Here is a 12,572-nt window from a genome sequence, read left to right on the forward strand (position 1 = left end):
TTAGGTTATGTGGTGATGCCATTTGTGCATGCTTGGAAAAACTCAGTTGTGGATGTAGGCTGAAGTGACTCATGGTAGTACTGGCTACTGCTGCTGGGAAAAGTGGCAGCTCGAGTGACAAGTTACTCATCTTTCTTTCCTCTGTGTCACTGACTATAGAGATTGTGATGATTGTTATATAATAATAATGCCAGTGCTTAGTTCGTTCTTTCTCCAGGAATCTGCGCCGTTGCTGGGGATTGAACCCGGGTCACCCGCGTTACAGGCAGGAATACTTACCACTATACTACAACGACATTGTTGAATTTAAGTTTTATAATCGCTATACATTATGGAGCTATGGTGTTAACCAATAAGAGCGTCCCTCTTGTCTAAGCGAAAGGGTGGGACTTGGCCCTAGAAAATCGCGCCTGACTTATTAGAGGCCAAAGTGCTATATAATAATGCCAGTGCTTAGTCGTTGCATCGTGTATGTGGTATATACTAGTATAAACCTAGCAACGACTAAGCTCTACGCCTTGCTCGGCCTCAGGTGTGTAGGATGGCTTTGTAGCGAGTTATAATCATGTTTCATCCATCTTCTCAAGCTTAAAAAGGAACACCATCACGTACATTCCGGTACTATTCGATACCATATGGCACAACAACCATTCCATGAATGCTTTTATGTATGCATTTCAATACTGCCATAAAAGGAGCCTATGGACATTTCAGAACTACTACAGTTTTCCCCTCAATACATTACCTCGTAGGTAGGTGGTGGTCATATCAGTTCATGCTCAAAGTGTGGTAGATGACCACAACTTACCTTTCCATTTGCTGTCTCAAGTCGCATGCATCGGCACTATGAACATGGTAAAGATAATAATTCGTCAGAGCAGAATCATAATATTGGAACACATATCAGCGAAAATCATTGAAAGTGCATCAGGATCTAATATAGGTCAATAATTAATATAGAACTTTGTCCATTGTCCAAGAATCCGCACAAAAACGAGGGGAAAGTTTGTATTGGGGAGAAACTGTTGGGATAGATAGTATGTGTGCTAGAATGTCAAGAATTATTTATTGGGGATGGAAAGTACATATACACTAAAATGCCAAGAACTATTGTAAGCGAAAAAGAAGTTCTACTACTGAAAACAAATGCAGCATTTCTAGTGATAAAACCCAGGCTACCCACGTGACAACCATGAATACTTGCTACTATGTTACAATGATTGGGTTGACAGTTTAGTAACATATGATTTATAAAGGTTACTCAATGATCTTGGCAACCAACTCAACAAAAAAATCTTGTCAAGCTATAACCACATCGTTTATCTCTAAGTGAAGAGATGCATTGCATTTTTGGTCTCCACAAAATGCAAATGTGGATTGAGTACATGCCAAAACATAAACAAGCGAAAGCCCCGTGCTTCGGCGTCGTCGACAGTGACGCTTGAGGACGTCACTTCCCTCTTGGAGGTGTTGTTGTGGGTCCCTTCACGATGTCAGGGCTCCAGGGTGAAAACCCTAGTCTGTCCTCTCGGGCTCGATGACGGTGGTGCTTGGCGTCATCACCCTTTTGAGAGCGTTGTCGTGGAGCCCCGGTATCCTTTGGTTGTAGCTGGACAACGACACCGGGCATGCCTTGTCCCTGGCTGGTGGCATCCTCGACACTGGTGTGGGGTGATCCCGGTGTTCTACTATCTTTTACACGTGTCCCTGTGGTCTTCGTTCTCGGTCCTTGCGATCTTGTGGCAGCAGCAGCGCTCCAGGGCCCAGAGCGAGGGGGCAGTCTCAACGCTGAGTCGGCCCTTTCCGGCGATGGCTCGGTGTGTTTGGTATCCTGGTGTTCGATCGTTTCTTTTGGCGGCTCAGCTCCGGTCCTGTTCGGTTGTCTAGGGTCTATTATGTTAGGTGTGGCATCTCCTATTTTCTTGCTTGGTGTTGGGTTAGGAGCATTTGTGCAACTAGCTTGAATGCCATTTTTTTGACCTTCTTGTACGAGGATTTTCTCATCATTTTGAATCGGTTCAGCCGTTTGTGACTTTATCTATAAAAGGGGGCAAAATTCTGTTTCGTGGAAAACATAGAGAAGGGAAACAGGGGCACTTCTACAAGCCTGACACTCCATGTCTTTGTAAAATGCCCTTCGTGTTACTCCAACTCAACCGAAAGAATGTGAGGCGGGAAATGGCCATCACATACAAGCGCACCATAAGGTGGTGATTGGCTCGAGAGCGGCGGTGGAACTGCACGTCCCCACCAACTATCTTACTCCTTATTTGATCTTCTATCAGTAAAAAATAATGTTTTTACACAGTGATGAAGAGATAGATTAAATTACGCAAGCTAGGTTTATGGTGTTGGATTATTAGTATGTCTGTGCATTTAGTGGCTTAATTTCATTCTAGGAACAACATCAAGGGTCGGCTTCCTCTCTTGTACATGTGCATCCGTACTGTTTTGGTGCAGCTTCTCATTTTTTACCGTTTCGGAAGTCTTCTATGCTTTGAGTTTCTTTCAAGATTTTAGTTTAGTTACTGTGACACGTTTTGTTAATTCACTACAATAATAGAATAACATAAATTTAACTGAAAAAGCACCACCGATTATGTTCGGCACCATGTACTGTAATTTACTGCTCTTGCCAACGTACAAAGTGGCCATTACTTGATTTTCAATGTGTCTTAATGGGACAAAAAACGGAGTGTGGGATGTCTATGTTGTTCCTGTATAAAGACATCTTGTACGACATGAATCGGCTGTGCTAGTTCCATGATGATCCAGTTGCAAAGAAGAGTCCTCCATCTAACCATCGTACTGATGTAACTTCGTTTAGGAATCTAGGTTAGTACAATTGCAAATTCTGATGACTCCTAGTCCTAGGATGTTTGTAGGTTCATACAGCATTGCAAAAGCAGAACCAACTAAGGGTAAAACTTGTGTCCACAGTCCACTGAGTACGCATGTGGTTTATGAAGGGCAAAGCTTACGTACATTGCAAATGTGAAGTATGTCAATGTGAACCTATCATTGACTAAACTTTATGCCTCGCTTGGCCTCAGGTATGCAGGATGGCTTTGTTGCAAGCTATCATCATGTTCTATATCTCTTTTCATTCTTAAATATAACGGCTATTAAATGAAAAAACATTACTGTTTGATACTATATGGTGCAACAACCTAAGATCAGGCCCGTCGATGGAGGTGGCTGAGGTGGGCAACTATACATGGGCCCAAAAATTTGGCGAACCAAAAATAAATAGGTATTGGTATACTGTACGTACAAGTATAATCAAACTTTGGCACGAGCAACTAATTAAGGATTATGTGTCAAGGCTATGTGTCATCCGTACCGATTACTCTTTCCTTTGTATCAGACCTTTCCCGCTTTCCTTACTTTCCTTCCTCACTCAAACTTCAAAAAGTCTTTCCATGAATCCAGGGAAGGAAAACCACCTCTGGTTAGGAATCACCTACAGTGGGGGGTACCGGGCCCTCCCAACACTGTAGCGTGAATTTATCTGCTGTTTTCTTTTCGGTTTTTCCACTACTTGTAGCAAGGTTTTCCTCGGGTTTTCTTCTGTGTTTCTATAGTTTTTTGGGCTTTCCATTTCACCTTTTTCGTATTTCTTTGTTTTTTCCTTCAGTTTTCACTGCTTTTCTTTGGGTTTCTTTTCTATTCACATTGTTCATTTTTTTCAACATGTAAATAATTTGTTTTCATACACATGGTACCTTTTTTTATACAAATCATGAATATTTTTTATACATGTTTAACATTTTTCAAATACATGATGAACTCTATTTTTCAAATACATGATTTTTTTACATTATATAACTTTTTTCTTAAGTTTGACATACATTTATCAAAAAGCATGACATTTTTGTAATGTCACATACTTTTTTGAATGGTAAAAACATTTAAAAAGGTTGACCGATCACTTTTTTACACTAGCGCTGAACACTTCTAAAAATAATTAACTAATTTATTTTTCATAATATTAGTTTCAATAAAATAAATTAATTGAACAAAACAGTAAAATAAAAAATGCATGTGATTACCGCCTCATGCAAGCGATCCTCGCATAGGAGTCGTTGCCGGCCGCACCCCGAGCCACTATGTCCCTCTTTGTGCGAGATAAAGTGTACTCTTATCACTAGTAGAAAACAGGGCTTTGGTCCAGGCCGGGTCAGCCCATTAGTCCCGGTTCAGTCCAGAACCGGGACCAATGGGGGCATTGGACCCGGTTCGTGAGCCCAGGGGGCCGGCCGGGCCACGTGGGCCATTGGTCCCGGTTCATCTGGACCTTTTGGTCCCGGTTGGTGGGACGAACCGGGACCAATGGGCCTCACTCCTGGCCCACCACCATTGGTCCCGGTTGGTGGGACGAACCGGGACCAAAGGCTCCCCTTTAGTCTCGGTTCATGCCACCAACCGGGACCAATGAGGTGCCTATATATACCCCCTCGCGTAAGAGCAGAGCACACTGCTCTGTTTTTTTCTGGCCGAGGGGGAGAGGGCTTGGTGGTGCTCTAGCTCACCTCCTATGCACACAAGGTGTTCGATGGAATGCCCGAGCCACACTACTTAAGCTTTGTCCTCTCCAAGCTCGACCTCCAAGCTCCATTTTCCATAATATTTGTCTAGGTTTAGCTGTTGGAAATATGCCCTAGAGGCAATAATAAATTAGTTATTATTATATTTCCTTGTTCATGATAATCGTTTATTATCCATGCTAGAATTGTATTGATAGGAAACTCAGATACATGTGTGGATACATAGACAACACCATGTCCCTAGTAAGCCTCTAGTTGACTAGCTCGTTGATCAATAGATGGTTACGGTTTCCTGACCATGGACATTGGATGTCGTTGATAACGGGATCACATCATTGGGAGAATGATGTGATGGACAAGACCCAATTCTAAGCCTAGCACAAAGATCGTGTAGTTCGTATGCTAAAGCTTTTCTAATGTCAAGTATCATTTCCTTAGACCATGAGATTGTGCAACTCCCGGATACCATAGGAATACTTTGGGTGTGCCAAACGTCACAACGTAACTGGGTGGCTATAAAGGTACACTACAGGTATCTCCGAAAGTGTCTGTTGGGTTGGCACGAATCGAGACTGGGATTTGTCACTCCGTGTAAACGGAGAGGTATCTCTGGGCCCACTCGGTAGGACATCATCATAATGTGCACAATGTGATCAAGGAGTTCATCACGGGATGATGTGTTACGGAACGAGTAAAAGAGACTTGCCGGTAACAAGATTGAACAAGGTATCGGGATACCGACGATCGAATCTCGGGCAAGTACAATACCGATAGACAAAGGGAATTCTATACGGGATTGATCGAATCCACGACATCGTGGTTCATCCGATGAGATCATCGTGGAACATGTGGAAACCAACATGGGTATCCAGATCCCGCTGTTGGTTATTGACCGGAGAACGTCTCGGTCATGTCTGCATGGTTCCCGAACCCGTAGGGTCTACACACTTAAGGTTCGATGACGCTAGGGTTATAAAGGAAGTTTGTATGCGGTTACCGAATGTTGTTCGGAGTCCCGGATGAGATCCCGGACGTCACGAGGAGTTCCGGAATGGTCCGGAGGTAAATATTTATATATGGAAAGTCCTATTTTGGTTACCGGAAAAGTTTCCGGTTTTACCGGTAGTGTACCGGGACCACCGGAGGGGTCCGGGGGTCCACCAAGTGGGGCCACCAGCCCCGAAGGGCTGCATGGGCCAAGTGTGGGAGGGGACCAGCCCCATGTGGGCTGGTGCGCCCCCCCACCAAGGCCCAAGGCGCCTCCAAGAGGGAAGGGGGGCAAACCCTAGGGCAGATGGGCCCTAAGGCCCACCCCAGCTGCGCCTCCCCCTCTCCCCCTTGTGGCCGCCACCCAGATGGGATCTGGGGGGCTGCCTCCACCCCTAGGGAGGGAACCCTAGGTGGGGGCGCAGCCCCTCCCCTCCCCCTATATATACTTGAGGTTTGGGCTGCCCAAGACACACGAGTTCCTCTCCTTCTTGGCGCAGCCCTACCCCTCTCCCTCCTCGTCTCTTGCGATGCTTGGAGAAGCCCTGCTGGAGTACCACGCTCCTCCACCACCACCACGCCGTTGTGCTACTACTGGATGGAGTCTTCCCCAACCTCTCCTTCTCCCCTTGCTGGATCAAGGCGTAGGAGACGTCACCGGGCTGTACGTGTGTTGAACACGGAGGTGCCGTCCGTTCGGCACTAGGATCATCGGTGATTTGGATCACGACGAGTACGACTCCATCAACCCCGTTCTCTTGAACGCTTCCGCATAGCGATCTACAAGGGTATGTAGATGCACTCGCCTTCCCCTCGTTGCTGGTTTCTCCATAGATAGATCTTGGTGACACGTAGGAAAATTTTGAATTTCTGCTACGTTCCCCAACAGTGGCATCATGAGCTAGGTCTATTGCGTAGATTCTATGCACGAGTAGAACACAAAGTAGTTGTGGGCGTTGATTTTGTTCAATATGCTTACCGTTACTAGTCGAATCTTGTTTCGACGGTATTGTGGGATGAAGCGGCCCGAACCGACCTTACACGTACTCTTACGTGAGACTGGTTCCACCGACTGGCATGCACTAGTTGCATAAGGTGGCTAGCGGGTGTCTGTCTCTCCCACTTTAGTCGGAACGGATTCGATGAAAAGGGTCCTTATGAAGGGTAAATAGCAATTGGCATATCACGTTGTGGTTTTGCGTAGGTAAGAAATGTTCTTGCTAGAAACCCATAGCAGCCACGTAAAACATGCAAACAACAATTAGAGGACGTCTAACTTATTTTTGCAGGGTATGCTATGTGATGTGATATGGCCAAGAAGAATGTGATGAATGATATGTGTGTTGGAAATATGCCCTAGAGGCAATAATAAATTGGTTATTATTATATTTCCTTGTTTATGATAATCGTTTATTATCCATGCTAGAATTGTATTGATAGGAAACTCAGATACATGTGTGGATACATAGACAACACCATGTCCCTAGTAAGCCTCTAGTTGACTAGCTCGTTGATCAATAGATGGTTACGGTTTCCTGACCATGGACATTGGATGTCGTTGATAATGGGATCACATCATTAGGAGAATGATGTGATGGAAAAGACCCAATCCTAAGCCTAGCACAAGATCATGTAGTTCGTATGCTAAAGCTTTTCTAATGTCAAGTATCATTTCCTTAGACCATGAGATTGTGCAACTCCCGGATACCGTAGGAGTGCTTTGGGTGTGCCAAACGTCACAACGTAACTGGGTGACTATAAAGGTACACTACAGGTATCTCCGAAAGTGTCTGTTGGGTTGGCACAAATCGAGACTAGGATTTGTCACTCCGTGTGACGGAGAGGTATCTCTGGGCCCACTCGGTAGGACATCATCATAATGTGCACAATGTGATCAAGGAGTTGATCACGGGATGATGTGTTACGGAACGAGTAAAGAGACTTGCCGGTAACGAGATTGAACAAGGTATCAGGATACCGACGATCGAATCTCGGGCAAGTACAATACCGCTAGACAAAGGGAATTGTATACGGGATTGATCGAATCCTCGACATCGTGGTTCATCCGATGAGATCATCGTGGAACATGTGGGAACCAACATGGGTATCTAGATCCCGTTGTGGGTTATTGACCGGAGAACGTCTCGGTCATGTCTGCATGGTTCCCGAACCCGTAGGGTCTACACACTTAAGGTTCGATGACGCTAGGGTTATAAAGGAAGTTTGTATGTGGTTACCGAATGTTTTTCAGAGTCTCGGATGAGATCCCGGACATCACGAGGAGTTCCGGAATGGTCCGGAGGTAAAGATTTATGTATGGGAAGTCCTGTTTTGGTCACCAGAAAAGTTTCAGGGTTTATCGGTAACGTACCGGGACCACCGGGAGGGTCCCGGGGGTCCACCAAGTGGGGCCACCAGCCCCGGAGGGCTTCATGGGCCAAGTGTGGAAGGGGACCAGCCCCAGGTGGGCTGGTGCGCCCCGCACAAGGGCCCAAGGCGCAAGGGAGAGGAGAAGGGGGCAAACCCTAGGGCAGATGGGCCCTAAGGCCCATCTTGGTGCGCCTCCCTCTCCCCCTCCCCCTTGGCCGCCCCCCTTAGATGGGATCTAGGCTGGCCGCCACCCCTAGGGGTGGAAACCCTAAAGGAGGCGCAGCCCCTCCCCTTCCCCTATATATAGTTGAGGTTTGGGCTGCTCATAACACGCGAGTTCCTCTCCTCTATATGACGCAGCCCTGCATCTCTCCTTCCTCCTCTCCCACGGTGCTTGGCGAAGCCCTGCGGGATAGCCATGCTCCTCCATCACCACCACACCATTGTGCTGCTGCTGGATGGAGTCTTCCTCAACCTCTCCCTCTCTCCTTGCTGGATCAAGGCATGGGAGACGTCGTCGGGCTGTACGTGTGTTGAACGCGGAGGTGCCGTCCGTTCGGCACTAGGATCTCCGGTGATTTGGATCACGACGAGTACGACTCTTTCAACCCCGTTCTCTTGAACGCTTCCGCATAGCGATCTACAAGGGTATGTAGATGCACTCTCCTTCCCCTCGTTGCTGGTTTCTCCATAGATAGATCTTGGTGACACGCAGGAAAATTTTGAATTTATGCTACGTTCCCCAATAGTGGCATCATGAGCTAGGTCTATGCGTAGTTTCTATGCACGAGTAGAACACAAAGTAGTTGTGGGCGTTGATTTTGTTCAATATGCTTACCGTTACTAGTCCAATCTTGATTCGGTGGCATTGTGGGATGAAGCGGCCAGGACCGACCTTACACGTACTCTTACGTGAGACTGGTTCCACCGACTGACATGCACTAGTTGCATAAGGTGGCTAGCGGGTGTCTGTCTCTCCCACTTTAGTCGGATCGGATTCGATGAAAAGGGTCCTTATGAAGGGTAAATAGCAATTGGCATATCACGTTGTGGTTTTTGCGTAGGTAAGAAACGTTCTTGCTAGAAACCCATAGCAGCCATGTAAAACATGCAAACAACAATTAGAGGACGTCTAACTTGTTTTTGCAGGGTATGCTATGTGATGTGATATGGCCAAAGGATGTGATGAATGATATATGTGATGTATGAGATGATCATGTTCTTGTAATAGGAATCACGACTTGAATGTCGATGAGTATGACAACCGGCAGGAGCCATAGGAGTTGTCTTAATTTATTTATGACCTGCGTGTCAACATAAACGTCATGTAATTACTTTACTTTATTGCTAACCGTTAGCCATAGTAGTAGAAGTAATAGTTGGCGAGGCAACTTCATGGAGACATGATGATGGAGATCATGGTGTCATGCCGGTGACGATGATGATCATGGAGCCCCGAAGATGGAGATCAAAAGGAGCAATATGATATTGGCCATATCATGTCACTATTTGATTGCATGTGATGTTTATCATGTTTATACATCTTATTTGCTTAGAACGACGGTAGTAAATAAGATGATCCCTCATTAAAATTTCAAGAAAGTGTTCCCCCTAACTGTGCACCATTGCGACAGTTCGTTGTTTCGAAGCACCACGTGATGATCGGGTGTGATAGATTCTAACGTTCACATACAACGGGTGTAAGACAGATTTACACACGCGAAACACTTAGGTTGACTTGACGAGCCTAGCATGTGTACAGACATGGCCTCGGAACACAGAAGACTGAAAGGTCGAGCATGAGTCGTATAGAAGATACGATCAACATGAAGATGTTCACCGACGTTGACTAGTCCGTCTCACGTGATGATCGGACACGGCCTAGTTGACTCGGATCATGTAATCACTTAGACGACTAGAGGGATGTCTATCTGAGTGGGAGTTCATAAGATGAACTTAATTATCCTGAACATAGTCAAAAGGTCTTCGCAAATTATGTCGTAGCTCGCGCTTCAGTTCTACTGTTTAGTTATGTTCCTAGAGAAAATTTAGTTGAAAGTTGATAGTAGCAATTATGCGGACTAGGTCCGTAAACTGAGGATTGTCCTCATTGCTTTATAGAAGGCTTATGTCCTTAATGCACCGCTCAGTGTGCTGAACTTCGAACGTTGTCTGTGGATGTTGCGAACATCTGACATACACATTTTGATAACTACGTGATAGTTCAGTTAAACGGTTTAGAATTGAGGCACCGAAGACGTTTTGAAACGTCGCGAAACATATGAGATGTTTTGAGGGCTGAAATTGGGATTTCAGGCTCGTGCCCATGTCAAGAGGTATAAGACCTCCGACGATTTTTCTTAGCCTGCAAACTAAGGGAGAAAAGCTCAATTGTTGAGCATGTGCTCAGACTGTCTGAGTACAACAATCATTTGAATCAAGTGGGAGTTGATCTTCCAGATGAGTTAGTGATGTTTCTCCAAAGTCATTGCCACCAAGCTGCTAGAGCTTCGTGATGAACTATAATACATCAGGGACATATATGATGATCCTTGAGATATTCGCGATGTTTGACACCACAAAAGTAGAAATCAAGAAGGAGCATCAATTGTTGATGGTTGGTGAAACCGCTAGTTTCAAGTAGGGCAAGGGCACGAAGGGATACTTCATGAAACGGCAATTCAGCTGCTGCTCTAGTGAAGAAACCCAAGGTTGAACCCAAACCTGAGACTAAGTGCTTCTGTAATAAAGGGAACAGCCACTGGAGCAGAATTACCCTAGATACTTGGTAGATAAGAAGGCTGGCAAGGTCGATAGAAGTATATTGGATATACATTATGTTAATGTGTACTTTACTAGTACTCCTAGTAGCACCAGGGTATTAGATACCAGTTCGACTGCTAAGTGTTAGTAAACTCGAAATAAAAGGTTGTGGAATAAAAGGAGACTAGCTGAAAGGTGAGATGACGATATGTGTTGGAAGTATTTCCAAGGTTGATCAAATATCGTACGCTCCCTCTACCATCGAGATTGGTGCTTCCGTTGAGCATAGACATGATTGGATTATGTCTATCGCAATACGGTTATTCATTTAAGGAGAATAATGGTTACTCTGTTTATTTGAATAATACCTTCAATGGTCTTACACCTGAAATGAATTGTTTGTTGAATCTCGATCGTAGTGATACACATGTTCATGCCAAAAGATAGTAATGATAGTACCACCTACTTGTGGCACTACCACGTAAGTCATATCGGTATAAAACGCATGAAGAATCTCCATGTTGATGGATCTTTGGACTCACTCATTTTTGAAAGGATTGAGACATGCAAACCATGTTTGTTGGTAGATATGCATGAAGAAACTCTATACAGATGGATCGTTTGGACTCACTTGATTTTGAATCACTTGAGACATGCAAATCATACCACATGGGCAAGATGACTGAAAGCCTCGTTTTCAGTAAAATGGAACTAGCAAGCAACTTGTTGGAAGTAATACATTTTGATGTGTGCAGTCCAATGAGTGCTGAGGCATGTAGTGGATATCGTTATGTTCTTAGTTCACAGATGATTTGAGTAGATGTTGAGTATATTTACTTGATGAATCACGAGTCTGAATTATTGAAAGGTTCAAGTAATTTCAGTGTGAAGTTGAAAGATCGTCGTGACAAGAGGATAAAAGATCTATGATATGATCATAGAGATGAATATCTGAATTACGAGTTTGGCACAGAATTAAGACATTGTGGAAATTGTTTCACAACTAATACAGCCTGGAACACCATAGTGTGATGGTGTGTCCTAACATCATAACTACACCCTATTGGATATGATGCATACCATGATGTCTCTTATCGAATTACCACGATAGTTTATGGGTTAGGCATTAGAGACAACCACATTCACTTTAAAAGGGCACCACATAATTCCGATGAGATGACACCGTATGAACTATGGTTTAGAGAAACCTAAGCTGTCATTTCTTAAAAGTTTGGGGCTGCGACGCTTATGTGAAAAAAGTTTCAGGCTGGTAAGCTCGAACCCAAAGCGGATAAATGCATCTTCATAGGACACCCAAAACAGTTGGGTATACCTCCTATCTCAGATTCGAAAGCAATAAGGGATTGTTTCTAGAATCGGGTCCTTTCTCGAGGAAAAGTTTCTCTCGAAAGAATTGAGTGGGAGGATGGTGGAGACTTGATGAGGTTATTGAACCGTCTCTTCAACTAGTGTGTGGCAGGGCACAGGAGCTGTTCCTGTGGCACCTACACCAATTGAAGTGGAAGCTTATGATAGTGATCATGAAACTTCAGATCAAGTCACTACCAAACCTCGTGGGATGACAAGGATGCGTACTACTTCAGAGTGGTACGTAATCCTGTCTTGGAAGTCATGTTGCTAGACAACAATGAACCTACGAGCTATGGAGAAGCGATGGTGGGCCCGGATTCCGGCAAATGGCTCGAGGCCACAAAATCCGAGAGAGGATCCATGTATGAAAACAAAGTGTAGACTTTGGCAGAACAGCTCGATGGTCGTAAGGCTGTTGAGTACAGATGGATTTTAAAAGGAAGACGGACAATGATGGTAAATGTTACCATTAAGAAAGCTCGACTTGTTGTTAAGAAGTTTCCCGACAAGTTCAAGGAGTTGACTACGGTGAGA

The 12,572-nt window shown here is 44.8% G+C and overlaps 1 non-coding gene across 1 annotated transcript; it reads right to left on the minus strand.

Annotated features, from left to right (window-relative positions):
- Positions 1-224: 224 nt before the first annotated feature.
- On the minus strand, positions 225-296 carry TRNAY-GUA. The gene has a single exon. It is a non-coding gene; the product is annotated as a tRNA-Tyr (tRNA).
- Positions 297-12,572: the final 12,276 nt, after the last annotated feature.

Source organism: Triticum dicoccoides, chromosome 7A, assembly GCF_002162155.2.
Source record: "Triticum dicoccoides isolate Atlit2015 ecotype Zavitan chromosome 7A, WEW_v2.0, whole genome shotgun sequence".
In the NCBI taxonomy this organism is placed as follows: Eukaryota; Viridiplantae; Streptophyta; class Magnoliopsida; order Poales; family Poaceae; genus Triticum; species Triticum dicoccoides.